We start from the raw sequence: 27,153 nt of genomic DNA, 5'->3' as shown, positions 1-27,153 counted from the left end.
TATAAGTATAAGCATATTATTTTCTAAAGTTTACCCATAAATCCACTTTAAAATGTTAAGAATTAATAAACTTTGGAAAAGCATAGTTATAACCCAATGATGAGGTAAATGTAATGATGTGGAGGTGGAATGGAGGTGACATGAAGGTAAATGGAAGTAATGTGAAGGTATTGGTGAATAATGGAGTGAGAATAAGGACTATTTTGAGGCCCAACATACCCCCAAACTGAAGATATTGCATGTCCTCATGCAATCAATTACATTACTTTTTGATACTTGAGCTTGGCTTAAACTCTGCATGATATCATTTACTTAACTTTTGCAAAGCATTTTTGATGAACTACAACTTGGTTGGTTCTTGTGTTTCAACCATATTTTCTTTGTTGCATTCAATTTTAATGTATGATCTTTGCATATTGATAATGTGATTTTCTTTTTTTCAGAGTATTTTCGTTGGAATGCATCATGGTTGGTTCTTGTGTAACAACCATGATTGTGTTGGCATCCAATTAACTTATAAATACTTTTGACAAATCCATTTGTATGCTCATGTAATATATTTTGAATGTAAGTGGGTCTTAAAATGTGATATATGAATATGGATGTTATATGAATGTGACAAAGTATGCATGTAAATGTATCCTTCCCCTTAAACGGATGGTTTTGGTAGTTATGTGAAATGAGGAAAGAGAGTGAAGTTTTTCCAAAAATTATTATTCTAACTTTTCAAGGAATTTAATGGTTAAAAGTTAGAAAATATCATACCTTAACTTACCCTTCCAAAAATGAATGAAAGTTGTGCATGTGTGGTTGCAAAAATGTTGTTCATAGTCTTCTTTACTTGGTTTTGAAAATGGTGGATGAAATCAAAAAAGTGAATATTTTATTGTTGTTGCATCTGATGCTGAATCTGCTGTTGGATCTTCTACTGAATGTTCAGAATCTACTGCTAAATGTGGCTGAAAATGTATAAGGGTTGGAAGGTATACAAAATATAGAAATTACATTTCCCGCCTGTCATGGGGGTGACCCGGCTTCGATCCCCGGCAACAACACCAAAATGTTGGGCAATTTAATTGCTTAAATTGCTTCCATTAAATTATCAACCAGGGAAACTCGTAAGCTTGTGATGATGTCAGAAAAATATATGCAAGAGTAGGCAACTAACTCTATGTCTAACTAAATGATTTATGATTCAATATAGTATGCAAGGGAAGAGGCTCCTAATTGAGGAGGTCCTGGTTTTCCTTCCCTACAGTATTATAGATTGAAAAGAAATCATTGATTACATAAAACTAGAAACTTGAAATAAAGACAAGAGAATGAATTTAATTGTTGTTCAGATTCAAATAGAGAGAGAGACTAACTTAGTCCCTTGATTTTCCCCTCATATATTGATCCAAACTAAACTAAGATTCATTCATAATCATAAGAAATGAAATAACTTGAAACTTAAAAGCAAAAGAATGAATTTCAATTATCGTGCAAATCAAATAGAGGGAGATCCTAACTTAGACCCTTGGTTGTTCCCTCATATGTTGATAAGATTTTAATTTAAAACTCATTCACCAATCAAAAAAAAATCCTCAAACATCTAAGCAATGAAATAAGATGTATTATAAAATAAAATGTTTCTTTGATCCTTTTAGAGTGATCTCAATTATCTTAAGAACAAAGTGGAAAACTATTCCATAAATTCATATACTACATTAAGACAATTTATATCTAAAACTATAGTATCGAAATTTATGTAAAATGAAGCTTTATTCTATTCCATCATAAGTTGGATACATGCTCCAAGAGTCCTCCCTTTTGGAATGGAGGAGGTGCTCCTATTTATACAAAAACTATGATAACCACCTCATAAATGTAGACCCACTATTCCCTCCTTTGACCCACATATTTCTCAACCAATGGTGACACATAACCCTATCCTCCATGATCTCCTCCATGAGGTCCATGATCTTCTCCATGAGGTTCATGATCTTCTCAAATTCGAATTTGAACATAGAGTGCCACATAAGGATGCCTTGGAAGCTTCCTTTGTACCTACACATGTCAACAAACTCATTCTAATTGTTAGGTATAAGTATAAGCATATTATTTTCTAAAGTTTAACCATAAATCCACTTTAAAATGTTAAGAATTAATAAACTTTGGAAAAGCATAGTTATAACCCAATGATGAGGTAAATGTAATGATGTGGAGGTGGAATGGAGGTGACATGAAGGTAAAATGGAAGTAATGTGAAGGTATTGGTGAATAATGGAGTGAGAATAAGGACGATTATGAGGCCCAACAGTAACCACAAACCAACTTTTAGGTACAAAATCTAGCCAATCTGTATCCAGAGAGGGTTCTCTCTGTAAGGTTTAGCTTTGTTTTGGAAGATATTAGGCTAGTTATGAGATCTTCAGGGTTTTGATTGTGTTTGGTGGTGAAATTCAGTAGTAGAGGGGTAGGACTGAATATTTTAGGCCATTGGGCTAATGGAGTCAAAAGAAGATGGATCAACTAGATTTGGTTTCTTAACAAAGGATGGCTTCACAAGGCAAGATAGCTAAACAGGGAGCAAATAAACACATTAAAAGATGGAATGGACTTAAAATGGGTGAAGGGTAATTAAGAATCCTTCATCATGTTCTAAGCGGAGGGAACTTGGATGATCACCAATAAAGAGCAATTAAGAATTCTTTACTAAATGATCAAAATGAGTAAACTGGGAAACAAGAGCAATTAAGAATTCACTGCTTATGCTAGTTTAGAAGAAAACATTTACAATATAAAGATTGAAGGCAGATTGCACTTAAGCACTTTCTGAATTATTCCTTTTCGTTTTAATATTCAGATATGAAACACAATTGTTATAATAAACAAGAAAACAATAACACATGAGATATATAATACTTATTTGTCCGGTGTTTGACACATGAATCCTGTGAAAAGTCCTTAGCATTAATTCTTCATCCAACCAGCCATGCAAGATTTGTCCAACAACACTTTATTCCAAAGTAATCAGTTTTACAACAATGTCTAAGAATCCAATCTCAATACTCCGAATGAGGGATTATTTATACAAAAAACTTCATAAAAAATATCTCATAACAAAGTGAGATATATTCTAGGATGACTGAGAATAAGTTACATGAAAAATAGAGACAGATGGTATCGTAGATAGAAGAAAAGGCAAAATGATGGCTTGTTATTCCTATTCTTGTGAATGTGTTGGAGGCAGACCCTATGGTTGGGCATGCTGTTGTCTTCTTTGTAATTTGTGCTTTCTGCCCTGCTTTTTATATTCTTACGGATACACTTTACCTACTCTGATACTCTTTGACCTGTTTAATCCTTGTTTACCTTCAGTTACCATCATTGACTCTGGTAAAAAATGGAAATTTACCTTTTTACCAAAAATAAATTACAAAATTTCTATCATCTCTGCCCACCTGTTTTCCTGCAGTATTCTGGTCCTTTGAAGTTTCCTAAGGATTTCATCAGCCTCGGTATATCTAAAAAAATCAGGCTGAACTTGGAATAGGTGTTTTATCTCATTCTCCACATAGAATAGGTTCTCAAGATTATAAAAAAGAACTCTGCCTGTAGGTATTGCTTTAGCCGTACTAGAAGATGAGCTGGCCTGGTTGTCTGCATATTTAGCAAACTTGTTAACATAGTCTAACTATTTCATCAGCTTGTCATTGATAACTAAAGGACTGGGAATTCCTTACTCTGTAATACACCAAATTTCTTCATAAAGTCATTGATTTTGTCCTACATGTTTAGGCATCTCCTTTCCAAATTCCGCATCAAGGACATTTTAGTCAAAATTTTCTTAATTTCCAAAATAGTCGCTATTGTGTCTCTAATGCCTAGTTCTTCAAAATGGTATTTATTCTTAGTATTCAAAAAATTAATTAGTCTGGTAGCCTCTTTAGGCATTCTTCCTTTGTTCTCTTTACTTCTTCAAGGGCTAGTTTTATCAACTCCATCTACTCAAAGATTATTTGTATAGATGGCCAAACATCATTTATAGACTGAGTGATGTTGGTCCGAAGGATCTTTTTAATCTCTGCCAAAGGTCTATCAAATGTGAGGTCCTTTTCTAATGATTTTACTTTTTGTTCTAATCATTTCTTTTCCCTCACTTTCTCTGCAAAATTGATCTTTGAAAGATCATACTTTTGTTCTAAAGTAACAAATTGTTCTTTTACCTTTTGCAATTTTGTGACTTGGAGCTTCAATTCCTCCATTGATTTTACTAATTCATCTAGGGTAAGACGTGAAATCCCTGCTTGTGATGTACCTGTTGTTATTGTTCCTGCTACTGACTTTGCTGTGACCACTGGAACATTAGGTGCCAGAGTTGTTCCAAGGGTTGAAGGGAATGCAGTGGAAACTACTGGAGTCACAATGGGAGGTTGAGAGGTCGACTCTCCCTCCTTGTCCTTCAATGATTTCTCTAATTCTTGTTTAGTTTCCTTCAACTGCTCATTAAGCTTTAGGACTAAATCCATCAGCTCTTCTTCAGACCTTTGTTTTATTACCTCAACTGTCTATGGGTGTCGTGAAGGTGGAAACTTTAGTTGCTTTCTTAAGGCAGCTATGTCTTCATCTTTCTTTTTAATTAAGGCTTCTGCAGCCTTCACATATTTAGGATCGTGACCCAACCCAATGATCAAATCTTCTAATGATTTAATCATGTTGTCTTTAGCCTGTGAAGAGGCTTTCTCCAACTATAGTTGGGCAGTTGTATTGTTCAGAGAATTTTCCAGCCTTTGGGACATCATGGCCTTGCTTATCACTATAGAGTAGACCATCTCCTCTGTCTGTTTGTGCAATTCAATCTAGTCCAGGGGATGGATTTCCTTTGCCATGACCTCAAAATTAGTTTTTAGGTAATCTGCAGCTAATTAAGGATGTTGCACCTTGGGCTTGAAAAACTCATTATCATTTTCCCTTCTTTGATGTCATAGGTTGACATCAACCTATTCTGGTTTGTGGAAGCCATTTTTAAATACTGATTGTAAACTCGGATCCTTAATGGCTCATTTCTGGATTTTATCTCTTTGAACTTTTTCTTGTTGTCCGGATTTTCTTTTCCTGGAGGCCTAAAAAATGATATTTTTGCACTCTGTTGTCTCTCTAATTCATGTCTTTGTGAGCTGGAAGGTGTCCCTCCTACCGAGAAAATTTGATGACTATCAACACCTTCTCTTCTTTAGCTATCAGTATTCTCTTCATAAAACTCTTCTTTTGAAAGAGGATTCAGCCTGTGCCTCTTAGCACCGGGCTGTTTAGAGGGTCCACTGGAAGAGGTAGCTACTTCCTTGTGTCTCTTTTTAGTACTCTCCGCATTCAGAGGAGTCTGCAAGATGGGTGGTTCCACCACATTGACTTGAATTGGAGGAGTTTGTATGTTGACTTGCTCTTTGGAAGTTTCAAGTTGTTTACACATTATGGATTGTTCTGTAGCATGTGTGCTTGTCTCTGTTCCCTAACCCTTGGAGGTCCTGTTGTGCCCTACAACAACCCCCCATTTCATATCATCTGTATTCATAACAATCAACATAGGAAATGGGTCCCTTTTAAAAAATTAATTGGCATTAATGATTTTGTTCGAAAAAGATATGATAATCAAATGTGTTTGTGAATTGAAGCCTTTTTTGAATAACAATGTTCCCAAAATAAAACCAATCTTTCGTTATTGCGATAAAGCGATCGCAAGATCGCATATCACAATAACAAAAGAGACGCATTTAAATGGCACTTTGGTCTTTGCCGATGCGATATCGCTATCAGCGGTATTCAATGCATACACAAAAAGAGCACATATCTTACACCCCGATGCGACGCTATATCGGCAATCGGCTATCGGCACTGCCTCTTGTGGGAAAACACTTTAAGTTATAAACCCCGACCCGATGCGATATCGCTATCGGCCGTCGGCGGAATCCCATGCACTTTCATAAGGCGCTCAGGTCTTTCCCCCGATGCGATGCGATATCACTATCGGAGGTCAGCAAATCACTTAATATGCATCTGGTAATGTGTTCACGCGCTAGTCCGATGCGATGTCGCAATCGGCATTCGCCAGGACTTCTTTCAAACGATAGTGTAACTCTTTCCCCCGACGCGATGCGATATTGTTGATCGGTAATCGACATTCTCAAAAAGTGATTGCTTTGAGCCTTAAAATTGTATTTAAATCCGGTTGATAAAGCGCAGATTTCAAAAATACCGTTAAATGCAGGGATTAGGTAATGCATGCGTATTTAATAACTTTGCCCCTTCGATTAACGAATACTTGCGTCTAAAGCATTTTCATATCTGTTGCACGCGTTAGGGGGTCATTCAGCTGAATAACATTGTAAAGGTCATTTAATGGGTAGCAGGCCTTAAAAACACCATTAATGCATATGCGATCTCTTACCAGTGATTGGATCCGCAACCACCTTTTGAAAATTAATATCGCCACGCTTCAAGTGATATATATCTTTCCCATTATGCTTTGTCTTCATTATTTCTCGTGTTACGATTTCTCTTGCATTTGTGTAGAGTTCGTTTGTTGAGAAAAGCCTGAACATGATGGGGAAGAAGAATAAGAGGACTTCTGGTTCCACTGCAACACCTGTTGTAGGTCAAGCTGCTACAATTTCGAAGAAAGGCCTAATCTCGGACACTACGTGCACTAGTCTTGCTAGGACCACATGGCAGGGCACATATAATCTGTTGGAGGCCGAGCAACCACAAGTGACAGTGAGAACGGCTAGTGTTGATGTACTAAGGAAGTCTGACGCAACGCTCAAAGACTTGGCCGACTCCTTTTTACACAAAATAGCGGCCAGAGAGCAGGTCCTCCCTTACACAGATGTGGTGCGCTGGGAAATTGAAGAAATCCCCATCACTGATAGAACTTTTCATACAAGGGATGGAAGGATTTTCGAGTCGTTCAAGCCTGATGACCTGAGGCGAATGTATCATTTGCCTGAACCGGAGCTAGTCTATAACAGAGCCTTCGTGGAGAGATTTGCAAAAGAAAATGAATCACCATCCAAACCCCTCCGCGATTGGAGGCAGAACCCAGCCAAACACAAGCATGAAAGTTCGGGTAAGTACTCCAATGTTTCTTTGGCTTCTCCCTATTGCTATGCGGGGATTATGATGTGTAGATTGTGGGGATTACATGACTCCGTTAATATCAATATTGACATGGTTCCCTTAATGGAAGCGGCTATCAATAGTATAATTATGGATTGGGCCACTATTCTTTCTGATAAGTTGGTCGTAGCTGTTCGTGAATTTAGAGCCAAAACTATAGTCACCGAAAGGAAAATCCCGCCATTTTATTATACTGCTTACATTATGGATACCCTGTGTTATAATTCTGAGTTTCCTGTCCTTGGTTGGAGATGGACCACCCAAGATCCAACACCCATTCATTTATACCATCAGAAATTGTGGAAGTCCTCTTACAAGGACCATTTGTACCAAATTTGTAATGGTTTCATGGTGCCCATTTACTATTCTATTTATGACAAGCCCATTCCCAGAATTTCCTATGAAGCTTCTTTTGACTTACCAGTCGTAGCAAGTTGGTTCGGGGAAGAGCATTTCACCTATATCAGAGTTTTTGGGAGTAAGGCTAGGCCGCATGTCCTCCCTTCATATATCCCAGACAAACTGTTAGCCCGGGAAATCTGCTACCAGATTATGGCCGAGAGTGTCACACAAACTCTCAAAGAGGAGAAGAAGAGAGGTTGGCCCTCTTTTCCTTTAAGAATTGGGGTTTTTTCTCTGCTTAATTACAAGCATGCAGAAAAAGAAGCGACAAAACTCCAAGCTTTATCCCTGGCCACTATCCCAAACCGACTCTATGATCCAAAGAAAACTGCCTACACTGCCCTAGAACAAGCAAAATTGACAAAAGTTGATCATCAAGAGGATATGTTTGGTGACCTGTTCGCAGGTGCCGATACAATAGGTCAAACCAAACAGCTTGCCAGAATGAAATACAAATATGAGGCGTTAACTGAGTTTAACAAACTTAGGGAGCAGAGGTTGCAAACTCTGCCTCTAGATTTATTATCCACAACCCGAGCGTCTTCCTCAAGCGAGCCTGGTCGGCAGCAGATACATCCACCTCCTGTTACAACTGAAGAACAGGATAAACAACAGGAGGAAAGGCAGAAGAAGCTGCAGGCTGAGAAGCAAAGAAAAGAGCAAGCACAAAGGCAGAAAAAGGAGCAGATAGAAAGGCAGCAAAAGGCACAGAAGGATCAAGAGCAGAGGAAGAAGAAGGAAGAAGAGAAACTAAAGAAAGAACTGGCAGATAGGCAGAACAAGAAAAAGAACGGAGCAAAGCCCCTACAGAGCAACATAAGCAAACCTCCATCGATCCTGAATTGATTAAACAATGGAACCAATTTGTTTCCATTATCAGTGGTAAGGAATGCTCCAAAGACACAGACACCTCTAAAACAAACGATGCACCCGATACCACTTCTTCTCAGGTTCTAGGAGGAACCAGCGGCCCACCCATTTCACAGGATGTCGAGGTAATCAATAAGGACCCTTCCTATCAAATTGTTCTCCAGGTGGAAGAAATTCCTCCCCTGGATATTTTCTACAGCCCAAAGCATAGAGCCGTTATTAAGCGCTCTAAGAAAAGACGAAGGCTTGATCAACCTTCTATCTTTCCTGAGCAAACAGTCATGGGCAATATGGTCTGGAAGGAGGATTTGGATCCCTCCGATGATCTAACAAAGCTGTCTCAATTCGCAGGAGCTTATTCTGCAGCAACTATCGACAAAGCATCAGAGGTAAGTCTTCTATTGAAGACTAAGGACCATGAAATATATGCATTACAGGCAGAGGTAATTGAAGCAAAAAACAAAGCAGCACAGGTGGAAGAGCAGTTACTGGCTCAACAACAGGAAAACAATTTGTTAACCCAGCAACTGCAAATTGAAAGACAAAGGATAGACCAAAGTGAAACTCAGAAGGCAAAAGAATTGTCGGAGGCATTGTCACAGTTGAAAGCATCAAATGAGCTGATGATGAAATCGAAAGATGAGCGAATAGCTCAACTATCAGCACAGCTCGAAGGTATCAAGAGCACATAGAATGTGAAAGTTTTCAGAGCAGAGGCAACTCAAATAAATAGCGCATTACTGTCTCAGATTAGACTTCTATGTCAACAACTTGCTAAGGCTGAGCCATTATGCGAAATATCTACAACAGTGTGTGAGCAAATAGAGAAGGCCAGAAATGAGCTAGATCAGGCCGAAGAAGCCATATCCGATTATCTTGAATGGCAAGACACTGAAGAAGGGAAAGCGGCGAATTTGTCCCGAATCCATGAAGCGTACAAGGACATACTCTTCACGGAATGGAACACTCAGATAATGAAAGCAGAAAGGGCGGCTTCTAGGTGTAAAATAATTGCCAGCAATATGATCGACCTAGTCAATGATACACTTTATTTGGCAAACATGATCTCCAAGTGCACACCTGGAAGCATAACAACAGCAGATATGCTTGAACAAACAAATTATCATGACTTGGAGGAATAGAGGAAGTTAATTACCGGAGTAAATACTTTAACCTCTGATGCATATTGGCTCTTTCTAATCAAGCCACATACTCAAAGGTCTGCTCTCAAGTGTCTAACAGATGCCCTCAGATGCCTGATCCCCGACATTCAGGATGCTACATATGATGCCCAGCTAACTTCCCGTCTCAACACTCCACCGGAAGTAGAGCCAATGCTGGCGATATGTCAGCTAAGGAGTAAAGGTAAAGAACCCACCGAATGAAGCATTGCCGCCAACTGCCAGATCGCCAAGAAAGATGGAAAAAACATTTATTGATGCCAATTTAATAGCTTTTCAGTTGTTTAGATATTTAGATTAGTATAGTATTTATAGACCCTTTCATTGTTTTGGAAAGGGTCGTAAAATTTTTTAATAGACTTAAAGGCTGAAGTTTGCACTATTGTGCTTCAGTCTATATTCTTTTGTGAAACTCGACCAACGGTTCTTAATTTTGATTAGAAGGCTGTTTTACACAATTGCACACGATTGTCTGTTGTTGGGAATGCTTTCTGATTTGAAGGAAGGACTGCGACATAGTGATTAATATACTGGATTGATCAAGCAGCTTATATGGTACTATTATCTGTATCTGTGTTCTTTCTTATTGTATGAATTACTGTGTTATTATCTTTTCTATTGTTGAATGCATGTATGCGATATAACAGCGAATCTTCATTTCGTTTCACTATTGAATGTTTTGGTGATTTGTTATCTTTTTCACCCATGCATGTATCAATGATATAAATGATTAAGTGTAGTAATTCGCTATAATCGCTCTGCATAACTAATTATGCAGAGCAATCTTAAATGGTTTAAACATCTATGCTTAAGTGTTAGAGTCATCTATATGCCTGCCTTAAAGTACAGATTTTCAAACGCTACGCTTTGAAAGATTGATAAGTCCCGGGATTAGATTATTAGATTATATATTTTGCTGATAGTTTTAGTTATTTGCTTATCACTATCCTACCGCATAAGCTACTCATCCATCCCACTTTTATCTATTAATGGGAAGCTGGTCCCATTATCGCCAGTCGGAGCCACTATCCCAAACGGAAAAGGAGCTGCTTTCAAGGTTCCAGACCGGGTGGTTTCCCCTTTGTTGTGGCAGCGATTTTCGAGGCCTCAACAAAATTGGCGCTAGAAGGAGGGCCTGACTGTGAATGGCAAGCAGACCCAAATCGGCAAGTCATTCTAAGAGTAATTCTCCCTCCAAATCTCCTCGTTCTTCTCAATTACATGCTGGTTCGCCAGCCCATAACCAAGAAGAAGAGGAATCTACCACCACTGCTCAATCCCATCATATCCCAGAACAGCTAAGTCTTGAATCTCCTGAAGTCCAGTCTCTAATCCATAAACTTCAGAGCTTCTCGATCTCACCACAGAAATCTGAGATATCAGAAAGCAGTGCGACTTCGCAATTCAACCTCACTCATCCTCTTACCAGACTTCAGAGCGAAAAACTTGGTATTGAACCCACTGAGTTTCCTTTACCAAAAAAGGAAAAAGCCAAAGAAAGATACTGAAGGATCTGATACTGGGGATTTTTCTTCCACATCCTCCATTTCATCTCCTCATCTGCAAAGTCAACCACCCACTCCCCCATTACAACTTGTCGTTCATCAGGGAACAGAAGCCTCAATATCCCAATCTATTCACTCCTCATCTTCAACCCTTTCCAACACATCCGGAATCCCAGCAGTAGTCCCAACCACTGTCGCCATTATAATGGCAGATCCATGGACTAGGCCAGGAGCAGTCAACATGCCTGGACCATTGCATGATCTACCCAATGATACCGAAAAATGGCTGCCTAAATTCAATCCAGATGATGGGATCCAGGCTGAAGAACACATCAACAACTTCATGTTAGCAGTTAACCTAAAAGGAGTGACAGAACAAGATGTTGTTGTAAGACTTTTCCCCTACACTTTACAAGGATCAGCAGGATCCTGGTATTTTTCCTTACCCTCTGGTTCGATTACCAGTTGGAATACATGCCAAGAGCAGTTTCTCACCAAATATGGAGATGATAGGTCCCTAGCAACTTTAATAAATGACCTCTCCAATTTGAGAATAGAGCACAGGGAACCAATAAAGGAGTTTAATGCTAGATTTAATAAACTACTGAATAAAATCCCTACCGCTTCTAAACCAAGTGAGCAAATCCGAAGCGAATGGTACATCACTGCCCTACCTGCCAACATAGCCATTTTTATAGACAGGGCTGGCAAACCTACCTTAGCTGAAAATATGAGAGAGGCACTTGCCGTTGAAAAGCGCATCAATGCTCTTGAAAAGAAAGCTGCTCTAGAAGATAGAAAAGCTAAAAAAGTCTCATTCAAAGAAGATTCCAAGAAGAAAACCCCGAAGGACCCATATGACATGGAAGGTTTACAAAAGGTCCTTAAAACATTGTCTAATGAAATGGTTGAGATTAAAAAGCAGGTGGCCGAAACTTCAAGCAAAAGACCATTTAGGACTTTTAAGAGAACCGAATCAAAGCCACCCAATGTTATATCTAACGCTGATTCGGACCAAGAAGAAGAGGAAGAGGAAACACCTTCACAGACCGATGATCAAGAAGAAGTAGCTGAATGCCACGGAATGTGGGATTTTATACTCCCAAACTCTGATATGGAGAATGAAGAAGAAGCCTTTCCGGTTACTACAAGAAGTAAAAGCACTCCTGAACCCGCCCAGGCAACTTCAAAGAAGAGGAGCGCAGGCACTACTACAGCAAAGGAAAGAGTTCCCCCAAAGAAGTCACCTGTGGTAGTTCCTCAAAACCAGCCTTCAACTTCTAGTTCTCCTTCAACATCCAAGACTCTAGTGGTATCCGACTCAATGGAATATAACATTGTTGATGACATGAAGAAAACCAAGGCAAATATAACCATGTTTGAACTTAGTAAACTGAAACATCAGCAAAAGCTACTCCTCAAAGAATTAAATGATGTTCCCTCTACTCCCCTTCCCAGTACGAGAGCTGCCAACGATCAAGGCCAGCCTCCCGCAGGTATGGTTGAAATTACCAATTCAGTCTTAATCGGAGATAAATCAAATTCTCACACTCCACCCTTCCTGCTCACTTATGAGATTTATAATAGAAACCTGCACAACTGTTTAATTGATTCAGGGGCTTCATCTAATATAATGCCAGCTTCAGTTTGCTCTAAGCTAAACATTGAACCCCAGAAGTCTGCCATTCATATTGTACAGTTGGATAGAACTAAAGTGCAGGTTGTGGGAGAAATTAATTCTGTAACCATGAGGTTGTCAGCCGACCCTAGAATTGTTCAAAGTATTGACATCTTAATCGCTGACATAACTGAATTTTATGGTTTGATTTTAAGCAGAGATTGGTCCGAAAAACTACATGGGTATATTTCCACAGATTGGTCACATATGTGGCTTCCCTACAAGGGAAAGCCAAATCAAATAAGGATCGATCGGGAGAAGCGTATGACCCACACAGTTACTGAATTTGAGCAAGAAAACCAACCTGTGGCATTCAACAACAACATTTTGGGGAACTATTCGGCAGAATCATTCTTTGGCAACTTTGTTGCCCAACCATCTCCTTTTCCAGTTAATCATTTTACATCTCAAATAGAAAAATTTTCACAAACAGATAGGTCAAGATGTTTTAATGATGCTGAGGAAAATGTAAATATTTTAGTTAATACTTCTTTATTTTGGTCTCTGTATTTTGATGGCTCTAAGTCCACTGAAGGTTCAGGGGCTGGATGTATATTGGTTAGTCCGCAAGGAGAAAAGACAATGCTGTCTTGTAGGCTAGAATTTGAGTGTACTAATAACACAGCTGAATATGAAGCTCTGGTCCAGGGTTTATATAAAGCGATCGGCCTTGAAGTGCGATATCTAAAGGTATTCGGCGATTCGGAAATCATAGTCAAACAGGTTAGAAATGCAATTCATTGCCTTTCGACTCACCTTAAACATTACCAATCGCTCGTTCAAGAGCTTACCTCACACTTTTTGGCATTCAACATTTCTTCTATACCTCGATCTCAAAATTCAGCCGCAGATTTACTAGCCAATGTAGCTTCAAAGCTTCTACCTTCTGAAGACTACAGCCTTGATAGATTTTCTGTAGAATTACTTTTCAGACCTTCAATTCCTGACAATGTCACTAATTGGAGAGTATTTAACCATGATGAAGATATCTTGCAGTTTCTAACTTCGGAAAAATCCTATGACAATCAAGTCATTGAGGAAGATGATCACGATCTTCAGATGAAACTAGTGCCTCAAGAAAATTCAATTCCCAAACCTGTGGTGAAGCTTGAAGATCTTTACGATATCAAAGACAGGTTTAAACCTGTAATTAATGCAAAGCTTCAAAGTTCTACTCTTAGGTTTGAATTAATAAATTTAGGCACTGATGATGCTCCTCAAAACATCAACTTAGGAATAGGACTTTCCCAAGAAGAAAAGGAAGCATTTATTAAACTATTGAGAAAAAACAAACAGGTCTTTGCTTGGAGATATGATGACTTAAAGACATATGATACATCTATTATCCAGCATCCATCCCTATGCTTCCTGATCAGAAACCAATTCAGCAGAAATTAAGGAAAATACATCCAAATTTGGAGACCCAGATAAAATCGGAGCTTAATAAGCTTTTGAAAGCCAAAATTATCTTTCCAGTCCGACATTCAAATTGGGTCTCTAATATGGTGCCAGTTAGGAAGAAGAATGGCGACATTCGAATCTGTATTGATTTCAGGAATTTGAACAAAGCGAGCTTAAAAGACAACTTCCCATTGCCTACTATGGAGCAAATTCTCCAATCGGTGGCAGGTTCTGAATTGATGTCCTTTCTCGATGGATTCTCCGGATACAACCAAGTTTTGGTTCATCCTGATGACCAACTTAAAACTACATTCAGAACAAAATGGGGAACGTATGCATATCAGAAAATGCCTTTTGGTCTTATAAATGCCGGAGCGACATTTCAGAGAGCTATGGACATGGCCTTCCGAGGGTTAATTAATCGATCAGTAGTCGTCTACCTAGATGATATTACTGTTTATTCTAAAAAGAGATATAATCATTTGCATGACTTAAATCAAATCTTTCAGCGATGCAAAAGATATGGTATTTCTCTAAACCCAAAGAAGTCCTTCTTTGCTCTTGACCAAGGAAAACTCTTAGGCTTTATAGTATCCAAAGATGGTATTTATATTGATCCTGATCGGATTAATGAAATTTCTGAAATCCCTTTCCCACATAACAAAAAATCAATGCAGTCATTTTTGGGTCAGATTAATTTTGTCAAACGATTTGTTCCAGATTTTTCGCAGATTGTATTACCACTTCAGACAATGATCAAGAAAAATTCAGTCTTCAGATGGGGAACAGAAGAAAAGCAAGCTTTTGATGTTATCAAACAGTCAATAATCAATGCCCCAGCCTTGAATACTCCAAATTTTTCTAATCATTTTACACTATATACTATTGCATCCAACACTTCATATGCCGCAGTACTCACACAACTGAATGATAACAACTTAGAAGCACCCATATCATTTTTCAGTTCAAATCTTCAAGGTGCCGAATTGAATTATTCTGATGTGGAGAAACAAGCCTTTGCTGTATTCAAAGCAGACAAACATTATACACCCTTCCTTTTGAAAACCCACACAAAAGTTATAGTTCCTTTCCCAGCGGTAAGACAACTATTAATTCAGAAAGAATTGGGTGAAAAAAGAGCCAATTGGGTTACAGCGCTCCAAGAGTATGACTTAGAAATAAAGCCAGCAAAGATTGTTAGGGGCCAAGGTTTTTGCAGGATATTGGCAGGAGCATCAAACATTCACGAATCAAGCGATGAGGATCAGATTGAATCCATCAATCAGATAAGTGTCACTGATTCTGAATCTCAATATGCTGATTTGATATTTTATTTGAAGCACGGTTATGCTCCTCCAAATTTATCTTACAAAAATAAAAGGGCCATTAGGTTAAACGCTAAGAATTTCACTCTCATTGATGATGTGTTGTTTAAACAAAATTATGATTCTATGCTGTTAAGATGTCTTGAGAAACCTGAAGCTCAAAAGGTTTTGCAGGAGCTACATGATGGACCAGCTGGGGGACATTTTGGAGCTGACACAACAGCTCACAAGATTATTCATGCTGGATATTATTGGCCTACTCTATTTAAAGATTGCCATGAGTACGTAAGAAAATGCCTTAATTGCCAGACATCTGGCGGAAGACACTGAAAATCAGCTTTCCCTTTGCAACCTGTCAACATTGAACAGCCATTCGAACAATGGGGATTAGATATCATCGGGGAAATTACTCCACCATCTTCCAAAAAACATAGGTATATCCTTACTGCTACCGATTACTTTACTAAATGGGTAGAGGCTATTCCTTTGAAGGCGGCAAATGCAGAGGCAATTATCGAGTTCATTGACCAATTCATCATTACCAGGTTTGGTGTTCCAAACGCTCTTGTTTTTGATAATGCTTCCTATTTCTCAGGAAACGCTATGTATGATTTTGCTATTAAAAGGGGGTTTAAACTAAAATATTCTTCCAATTATTATCCCCAGGGAAACGGTTTAGCCGAATCTACTAATAAGAATCTCATCAAAATCATTAAGCGAACTGTTGAACAGAATCATAGAAACTGGCATAAATTTTTGGTCTTTGCATTATGGGCTGATAGAATAACACAAAAGGCTTCTATAGGGACCTCTCCTTTCAATTTGGTATATGGAAAAGAAGTCGTGTTGCCTACAAATCTTGTTCTTCCATCTTTAGCCCTAGTACAGTACATTGAAGAGACTCCTTCTTCTTCTATCCAACTTAGACATGACCAAATTCTCAAATTAGAAGAAGAGAGGGAAAAAGCCAGAATCACTCATGCCAGACATCAACAAATCATCAAAGCATCCTTCGACTCAGCATCATCCGGTTCCAAACAACTTCAAGTTGGTGACTTAGTTCTCAAATGGGACAAGGCCCATGAAGATAAAGGTAAGCATACCAAATTTCAGAAAATGTGGCTTGGACCATTTCAGATCTATGAAAAGACAGGCCATTCAACTTTTATATTGCAAGACTTATCAGGGTTGAGAGATTCTCTCCCCGTCAATGGCCTGATCCTGAAGAAATTCTTTAATTGAGAAGGTAACCCCTTCTCCTTTTGTAGATTTGCGTAGTTTGTAGGATTGGTAGGAAATAAAACTGTAGAGTATCTCCATTGACCTTTTGTTGTGTTTGAGCAAGCTGTCTCACAAAAATAATATAAATATTTGTTTTTAGATAATAGAACCCTCAATCAAAAGAAATAGTTTCTAGGAAACTAGATATCCTTGTGTTCTGAAACTATAATCTAAATTTTGAAGACTCCTCTCAAGAGGTAAAAGTTCTGAATCATTTTCTGTTTTCAAAACTAGTCTCCAAAGGTTATCTGTTAAAAGATAGAAGCTAACCCATTTTCAGTATCTTCAACTCTTCACCTGTCATCCATTTGCTCTTAAGGAGAAAATTGTTCACCCCATTCACTAAAGGTTATGATTACTCAGAGTGTAATTCTAAAATATAAAAGATTAAAGATAAGAGGTCTTATCATAAGCCTGCTTACCATGTTCATAGGGAAATAGGTTGACTGACATTACCAATACTGCCTACCAAAACAGGGTAATGGCTTGAAATTTCAAGACAAGGGGTCTCATCACGAGCCAGCTTGATCAGTTAAATGATTACCAGTGAATGGCATTGTCATAAGCTGGCCACCAAACCAGGACAGTGGCTTTTTATCTTATTAATTACAAAGAAAAACAGATGAAAAATAAAATATGAAAACATTTTATGGATTCATTCTGTTAATCACACTCTTATGTGAATGGAAAAGTGGACAATACTATGGTTAAAAGGTATCCCTGTCGAGACTATAAATGTTTGCTGGCAACAGAGGCTCTACCTATGACAAAGGGGTTAATTATAAAAGCTGATGTGGGAAGGTTTTCTATTTTATCACTATGAACCAATAAAGATTTATTTTTGAAACTTATTATGTATTTGGTTTCTTGAAACTAAATGGGAAGAAGTTAACAAAATGAAGTTCACTTTAGTCAGAACACATGAATATCTAGTTATATTAGAAGTTCTCCTTCTGATTGAGTTTCTATTTTTGAAAAGCTTGAGTGTTTGTATTAATTTCAGAGATAACTGGTTCTACCAACGAATCGCCAATTGTTGTGCCCTACAACAACCCCCCATTTCATATCATCTGTATTCATAACAATCAACATAGGAAATGGGTCCCTTTTAAAAAATTAATTGGCATTAATGATTTTGTTCGAAAAAGATATGATAATCAAATGTGTTTGTGAATTGAAGCCTTTTTCGAATAACAATGTTCCCAAAATAAAACCAATCTTTCGTTATTGCGATAAAGCGATCGCAAGATCGCATATCGCAATAACAAAAGAGACGCATTTAAATGGCACTTTGGTCTTTGCCGATGCGATATCGCTATCGGCGATCGGCGGTATTCAATGCATACACAAAAAGAGCACATATCTTACACCCCGATGCGACGCTATATCGGCGATCGGCTATCGGCACTGCCTCTTGTGGGAAAACACTTTAAGTTATAAACCCCGACCCGATGCGATATCGCTATCGGCCGTCGGCGGAATCCCATGCACTTTCATAAGGCGCTCAGGTCTTTCCCCCGATGCGATGCGATATCGCAATCGGAAGTCGGCAAATCACTTAATATGCATCTGGTAATGTGTTCACGCGCTAGTCCGATGCGATGTCGCAATCGGCATTCGCTAGGACTTCTTTCAAACGATAGTGTAACTCTTTCCCCCAACGCGATGCGATATTGTTGATCAGTAATTGGCATTCTCAAAAAGTGATTGCTTTGAGCCTTAAAATTGTATTTAAATCCGCTTGATAAAGCGCAGATTTCAAAAATGCCGTTAAATGCAGGGATTAGGTAATGCATGCGTATTTAATAACTTTGCCCCTTCGATTAACGAATACTTGCGTCTAAAGCATTTTCATATCTGTTGCACGCGTTAGGGGGTCATTCAGCTGAATAACAGTGTAAAGGTCATTTAATGGGTAGCAGGCCTTAAAAACACCCTTAATGCATATGCGATCTCTTACCAGTGATTGGATCCGCAGCCACCTTTTGAAAATTAATATCGCCACGCTTCAAGTGATATATATCTTTCCCATTATGCTTTGTCTTCATTATTTCTCGTGTTACGATTTCTCTTGCATTTGTGTAGAGTTCGTTTGTTGAGAAAAGCCTGAACATGATGGGGAAGAAGAATAAGAGGACTTCTGGTTCCACTGCAACACCTGTTGCAGGTCAAGCTGCTACAATTTCGAAGAAAGGCCTAATCTCGGACACTACGTGCACTGGTCTTTCTAGGACCACATGGCAGGGCACATATAATCTGTTGGAGGCCGAGCAACCACAAGTGAAAGTGAGAACGGCTAGTATTGATGTACTAAGGAAGTCTGATGCAACGCTCAAAGACTTGGCCGACTCCTTTTTACACAGAATAGCGGCCAGAGAGCAGGTCCTCCCTTACACAGATGTGGTACGCTGGGCAATTGAAGAAATCCCCATCACTGATAGAACTTTTCATACAAGGGATGGAAGGATTTTCGGGTCGTTCAAGCCTAATGACCTGAGGCGAATGTATCATTTGCCTGAACCAGAGCTAGTCTATAACAGAGCCTTCGTGGAGAGATTTGCAAAAGAAAATGAATCACCATCCGAACCCCTCCGAGATTGGAGGCAGAACCCAGCCAAACACAAGCATGAAAGTTCGGGTAAGTACTCCAACGTTTCTTTGGCTTCTCCCTATTGCTATGCGGGGATTATGATGTGTAGATTGTGGGGATTACATGACTCCGTTAATATCAATATTGACATGGTTCCCTTAATGGAAGCGGCTATCAATAGTATAATTATGGATTGGGCCATTATTCTTTCTGATAAGTTGGTCGTAGCTGTTCGTGAATTTAGAGCCAAAACTATAGTCACCGAAAGGAAAATCCCGCCATTTTATTATACTGCTTACATTATGGATACCCCGTGTTATAATTCTGAGTTTCCTGTCCTTGGTTGGAGATGGACCACCCAAGATCCAACACCCATTCATTTATACCATCAGAAATTGTGGAAGTCCTCTTACAAGGACCATTTGTACCAAATTTGTAATGGTTTCATGGTGCCCATTTACTATTCTATTTTTGACAAACCCATTCCCAGAATTTCCTATGAAGCTTCTTTTGACTTACCAGCCGTAGCAAGTTGGTTCGGGGAAGAGCATTTCACCTATATCAGAGTTTTTGGGAGTAAGGCTAGGCCGCATGTCCTCCCTTTATATATCCCAGACAAACTGTTAGCCCGGGAAATCTGCTACCAGATTATGGCCGAGAGTGTCACACAAACTCTCAAAGAGGAGAAGAAGAGAGGTTGGCCCTCTTTTCCTTTAAGAATTGGGGTTTTTACTCTGCTTAATTACAAGCATGCAGAAAAAGAAGCGACAAAACTCCAAGCTTTATCCCTGGCCACTATCCCAAACAGACTCTATGATCCAAAGCAAACTGCCTACACTGCCCTAGAACAAGCAAAATTGACAAAAGTTGATCATCAAGAGGATATGTTTGATGACCTGTTCGCAGGTGCCGATACAATAGGTCAAACCAAACAGCTTGCCAGAATGAAATACAATGATGAGGCGTTGACTGAGTTTAACAAACTTAGGGAGCAGAGGTTGCAAACTCTGCCTCCAGATTTATTATCCACAACCCGAGCGTCTTCCTCAAGCGAGCCTGGTCGGCAACAGATACATCCACCTCCTGTTACAACTGAAGAACAGGATAAACAACAGGAGGAAAGGCAGAAGAAGCTGCAGGCTGAGAAGAAAAGAAAAGAGCAAGCAGAAAGGCATAAAAAGGAGCAGATAGAAAGGCAGCAAAAGGCACAGAAGGATCAAGAGCAGAGGAAAAAGAAGGAAGAAGAGAAACTAAAGAAAGAACTGGCAGATAGGCAGAACAAGAAAAAGAACGGAGCAAAGCCCCTACAGAGCAACATAAGCAAACCTCCATCGATCCTGAATTGATTAAACAATGGAACCAATTCGATTCCATTATTAGTTGTAAGGAATGCTCCAAAGACACAGACACCTCTAAAACAAACGATGCGCCTGATACCACTTCTTCTCAGGTTCTAGGAGGAACCAGCGGCCCACCCATTTCACAGGATGTCGAGGTAATCAATAAGGACCCTTCCGATCAAATTGTTCTCCAGGTGGAAGAAATTCCTCCCCTGGATATTTTCTACAGCCCAAAGCATAGAGCCGTTATTAAGCGCTCTAAGAAAAGACGAAGGCTTGATCAACCTTCTATCTTTCCTGAGCAAACAGTCACGGGCAATATGGTCTGGAAGGAGGATTTGGATCCCTCCGATGATCTAACAAAGCTGTCTCAATTCGCGGGAGCTTATTCTGCAGCAACTATCGACAAAGCATCAGAGGTAAGTCTTCTATTGAAGACTAAGGACCATGAAATATATGCATTACAGGCAGAGGTAATTGAAGCGAAAAACAAAGCAGCACAGGTGGAAGAGCAGTTGCTGGCTCAACAACAGGAAAACAATTTGTTAACCCAGCAACTGCAAATTGAAAGACAAAGGATAGACCAAAGTGAAACTCAGAAGGCAAAAGAATTGTCGGAGGCATTGTCACAGTTGAAAGCATCAAATGAGCTGATGATGAAATCGAAAGATGAGCGAATAGCTCAACTATCAGCACAGCTCGAAGGTATCAAGAGCACACAGAATGTGAAAGTTTTCAGAGCAGAGGCAACTCAAATAAATAGCGCATTACTGTCTCAGATCAGACTTCTATGTCAACAACTTGCTAAGGCTGAGCCATTATGCGAAATATATACAACAGTGTGTGAGCAAATAGAGAAGGCCAGAAATGAGCTAGATCAGGCCGAAGAAGCCATATCCGATTATCTTGAATGGCAAGACACTGAAGAAGGGAAAGCGGTGAATTTGTCCCAAATCCATGAAGCGTACAAGGACATACTCTTCACGGAATGGAACACTCAGATAATGAAAGCAGAAAGGGCGGCTTCTAGGTGTAAAATAATTGCCAGCAATATGATCGACCTAGTCAATGATACACTTTATTTGGCAAACATGATCTCCAAGTGCACACCTGGAAGCATAACAACAGCAGATATGCTTGAACAAACAAATTATCATGACTTGGAGGAATAGAGGAAGTTAATTACCGGAGTAAATACTTTAACCTCTGATGCATATTGGCTCTTTCTAATCAAGCCACATACTCAAAGGTCTGCTCTCAAGTGTCTAACAGATGCCCTCGGATGCCTGATCCCCGACATTCAGGATGCTACATATGATGCCCAGCTAACTTCCCGTCTCAACACTCCACCGGAAGTAGAGCCAATGCTGGCGATTTGTCAGCTAAGGAGTAAAGGCAAAGAACCCACCGAATGAAGCATTGCCGCCAACTGCCAGATCGCCAAGAAAGATGGAAAAAACATTTATTGATGCCAATTTAATAGCTTTTCAGTTGTTTAGATATTTATATTAGTATAGTATTTATAGACCCTTTCATTGTTTTGGAAAGGGTCGTAAAATTTTGTAATAGACTTAAAGGCTGAAGTTTGCACTATTGTGCTTCAGTCTATATTCTTTTGTGAAACTCAACCAACGGTTCTTAATTTTGATTAGAAGGCTATTTTACACAATTGCGCACGACTGTCTGTTGTTGGGAATGCTTTCTGATTTGAAGGAAGGACTGCGACATAGTGATTAATATACTGGATTGATCGAGCAACTTATATGGTACTATTATCTGTATCTGTGTTCTTTCTTATTGTATGAATTACTGTGTTATTATCTTTGCTATTGTTGAATGCATGTATGTGATATAACAGCGAATCTTCATTTCGTTTCACTATTGAATGTTTTGGTGATTTGTTATCTTTTTCACCCATGCATGTATCAATGATATAAATGATTAAGTGTAGTAATTCGCTATAATCGCTCTGCATAACTAATTATGCAGAGCAATCTTAAATGGTTTAAACATCTATGCTTAAGTGTTAGAGTCATCTATATGCCTGCCTTAAAGTACAGATTATCAAACGCTATGCTTTGAAAGATTGATAAGTCCCAGGATTAGATTATTAGATTATATATTTTGCTGATAGTTTTAGTTATTCGCTTATCACTATCCTACCGCATAAGCTACTCATCCATCCCACTTTTATCTATTATTGGGAAACTGGTCCCATTATCCCCAGTCGGAGCCACTATTCTAAACGGAAAAGGAGCTACTTTCAAGGTTCCGGACCGGGTGGTTTCCCCTTTGTTGTGGCAGCGATTTTCGAGGCCTCAATAGGTCCCTATGGCTAGTGTATTGGTGTGCTATGAGTGCCTTTCAGAGGTCCCAGCTGCTGAGGCACTTATTCCTGATGCTGATTTCTGAGAATTATCATAATGTACCTGTCCAAAAGAATCTAAGTCAAGAGTCTTTTCAAGATCTCTCATTACATTTTCTATGTTGACCTGTTCATTATCAGTAGCTACTAAGGTCCCTTCTCTCCATTCATCCATGTTGGAAAACTGTTCAATTTCTGGAATTATATGATGCATATATGGAGACAACCTATTCTTCATTCTTCTATCACAGATAAAGCCATGAGGGTCATATGGGGCCCAACCAAAACTTTTTTGTAATCTAAGGTAATTTTCTAGAATTCTCTCTGCTACATCCCCTGCTTCTCTAGTATTGCATATGAAAGGGCCTATTTGATGTTTCATCCTGAGCTGTGCTTTATTTTTGGCTTTAGTAAAATGGATCAAATCTGAATTACACATATCCCTATAGTATTCCAATGCAAACAGTCACATTGGAACATATTTTGGTAACTTGAAGGGGGAAAGCTCACACACATATATCCTGAATTCTGCAAAGTTCTGGTATAGATACCAGTCACCCACTTTGTACTGCTTGGAAAGTTGAAGGATATTTTTAATGTCACCACTAATCCTAGGAGGGGAAACCCAGGTCAATAAGGTGGTTGCTAGATGAACAAATTGATAAATGAATTCGCTATAGGAGTAAGGGGTTTCAGAGGAATCATGGAAGACCACAGACTAGAAGATTACAGACCTTGGATTGCCTTTGGTATCAAGTTTCAGGACAGGGAATGGGAAATTGTCTGACTGATAATAAAGCATGAAATCATATATAAAGGTGGTATACTTGAAAACTCTTTCATTTTCTAGTCTCATGAACTGGTCATGAACCTTATCAGGAATGTAGGAGGCGTAGTCATATTTGACAGCAAGGGGCTATCCAGGAGTAAAGATTGACAACAACACTAGTATTAACTCATCAATGAACTCACTAGTATTGAAACCCATTACTAAGGATATCATATCAACTATGAGTTTTCCCATATCTGTGAAGAAAGTGTGGAGATAAGGAGGTGGGCCATTAGGCTGATGTTTCTGCAGCATGAAAGTCTGACAAAGGTGATTGAGTTTGTCTTGGGACAATTTAGTTGATTTCTCAAGTAAATCTTCCATGGAGAGGGGAGTCGTGGATTGACTGGAGTGAAATTGTAACATTTCGTTGATTGACTCGGCAGTTATTGGAAAAGGGACTGTTTGGCTCGGAGACATGACTGCTCGGCGATTAGGGTCATAATTGGCATGGCATTGATGAATTATTTCTGGGAAAACATGGACAATGGGTAGAAAGTACATGGGAAGATTGGATTTCCACAGTCCTAGGATATTAGAGCCATTTAGGTAGTCATCTCTGCTTTGGAAAAATACTCTGAGGTGATTTTTGTCAGTGGTAAGGTCTTTTATCTGGAAGTCTCTATCGGCCAAAGGCAGATTGTCTAAATCTCGGTGGGGGTCATTTAGGGGTTAGTCTAAATCTTGGTGGGGGGCATTTAGGGGTGCAACATTCAAAGCCAAAGGGGTTTCCATGTCTGGTTCTTGTGGATTCAGATGGAAACTGTGATTTTCTATGTGAAATGGGAAACACAGAGGTTATAGGAGACTTAAATGACGAAAATATTGACTGAATTACTATGAATTTATGGATTTTTCGTCAATTAACAGTGGAAAAGAAGTATTTTTAGGGTTTAGTTGGGATTTTGATAAATACCTCTTTTGGGGAATGAGCAATAAAATGCAGGTGCTAGGCATGGTTGGAGGGTTCTGGTCGGCGTCAGCTGCAAGGTTTTGGAGCAGGTTGGCGACTAGAAGCTTGAACTAGTTGACCTCGATGTTCTTTTGCATGGGCGCACAGGTTTACAGTATAAAGCAGTGAAAATGACTTATTTTTTTTATTTACAAAGTCAAAGGTTGGCGGGGTTTTTGATTTTAGGCGGGCGATGTCAGCGGCAAATGATGTGACATTTTAGTCGTATGAGGAAGGGTGGTAAGCAGTTTCATATCGCATTGCTTTTGGGGAAAAGCGGTAATCGACCTTGAGCCAACGATTCCATTGAACATTTGATGTGTGGCGGAGGTGCTATGAGAAAACCGCTTTGTGATCGCGCGCTAATGCACGGTCACAAAGGGTCGCGCGATATTGATAATAGCCATCAAATCTTGAGGACCTGATCGGACGGTTGACACTGGATGCGCTATGCGGAGTTTTAACAAAGATGGGCCCAATGTAATTAAGAATTAATTTAATCATATCGGGAGCAGCGGGATTGGCTGGTAAGGTTATTAATTAACCGTGAGGGTTAATTAATCCCATTTTATGTGGCGGGAGATTAAGGTTCTTAATGAATTACAGATTAACTCATTAATCCTATTTTAAACACTGATTATGGTTATATTCAATTGAGGGTGGGATATATAACATTTTGGGGATATTTAATATAATTATATAATACGAGAAAGGGTAAACATTATAAGGGATTTATACAATATAAGTTAAAAGTTAATATGATAAATGAAATGAAAAAGCGCCAAGTATAAAAACATTTGATATGTGTAGTTAAACTTAGGCTTAAAGTAAAAAGGGTTTATATGAGAAATATTTGTAATTTTCCTAAGTAAAATCCTATTTTACTTAGGAAAATAATTATGAAGGTGAATGAGTGATCTATGAATAATTTTAAGTACTTTAGGCTCTATAAACTATTGGGCCGAGGGTCTGGTCCCTCCAGAAGTAAGAGAAATGCTCTAAGCCCCTCTAATTTAGTAAATACCTTAGTACTTAGGGAAAATTAGTGAAAATTTAGGGAAAATGAGAAGGGGAGTTAACTATTTGGTTTTGCTTTGCTTGAGATGCTTTGAATGTAATGTATACCTTATACTTGTGATGAAAGTAAAAGATTAACATATTAGAGTCATCATTCATCACATGTAATTCTACAACATCATCCACCTACCCTACCTACTTTAACCTAACATTTTTCCTGTTCTTTATTTGGGTGCACTTAGACTGGCAAACCCTTATCAAACTTTTCTTTTCTTTTACATGCAGATATCTATCTAAGTCTAGCCTTATTACATCCAAGGGCTCAGATTAAACTGTTGAGCTCCTTTTATTCACTCTACCTATCTACTTATCTGCCAAGATTAAAAAGTTTGGTCATATTTTATTCTCTATCTCTAAAACATAAGATTCAAATATGAATCAGCCAAGCTTAAGCTGTTTGACTATTCATCAATTGTGGCATAAGTTAACAAGCGGCACACAATTTTTTATTGTACAAGAGTAAAAGGTAGTGGCATTTAGACTTGCACACTTTCCTTGGACTTTCTTTTGGTGGGGTTCATTTTCTTTCACCTTTATGACCATCTTATTCATTTTACCATTTGATTTTTCTTTTAGGGTATAACCTCTTTACAATTTTTAATTTTTTTTATTATTTTGAAAATATGGAAAACCTTTGCAACAAGGAAAGGTATGAACATATTACATAGCTCATCAAGTTAATCATGATGTATGACACCTATTGGTATAGGAGCATAACACTGGCTCCACTTAGGGATGGCTTTTCCTGGCGGAAAGTCGAGAACAGTAGGTTAGATGGCCTTTGAATGATTTTGACTGCACTATGGAATCTTTTTATGCTTGTTGCTTTATTGTATATATGACAGTGACACTTCTAAAGCTTAGGGCCTTCTCTTTGGGCTTCAACTCCAACAAGTTACTATCCAATCAAAACTGTGACAATACAAAGGATATAGTATATACATGTTAACAATTAGGATACATTACTAAGTAGGATCAAAGTAATGTTTCAACATCCGACCATTAGCTAGCCCTTCTTCTGTTTCTATGCCATCAAAGTCTTTTAGATAATATGTATTGTTTCCTTGTAAGGCATAGATAATATAAGGTCCCTTCCATAGGAAGTCAAACTTCCCATGTTTCTCCTTATCCTCTCTCTTGGAATCCCATCTTAACACTTTGTCTCCAAGGTAGAAATCATCTACCTTGGTTCTTTTATC

Source organism: Pinus tabuliformis, chromosome 9, assembly GCF_031772625.1.
Source record: "Pinus tabuliformis cultivar Carrire ecotype Pingquan chromosome 9, CPIR1, whole genome shotgun sequence".
Lineage (NCBI taxonomy): Eukaryota > Viridiplantae > Streptophyta > Pinopsida > Pinales > Pinaceae > Pinus > Pinus tabuliformis.
This window is presented reverse-complemented; position numbering follows the sequence as displayed.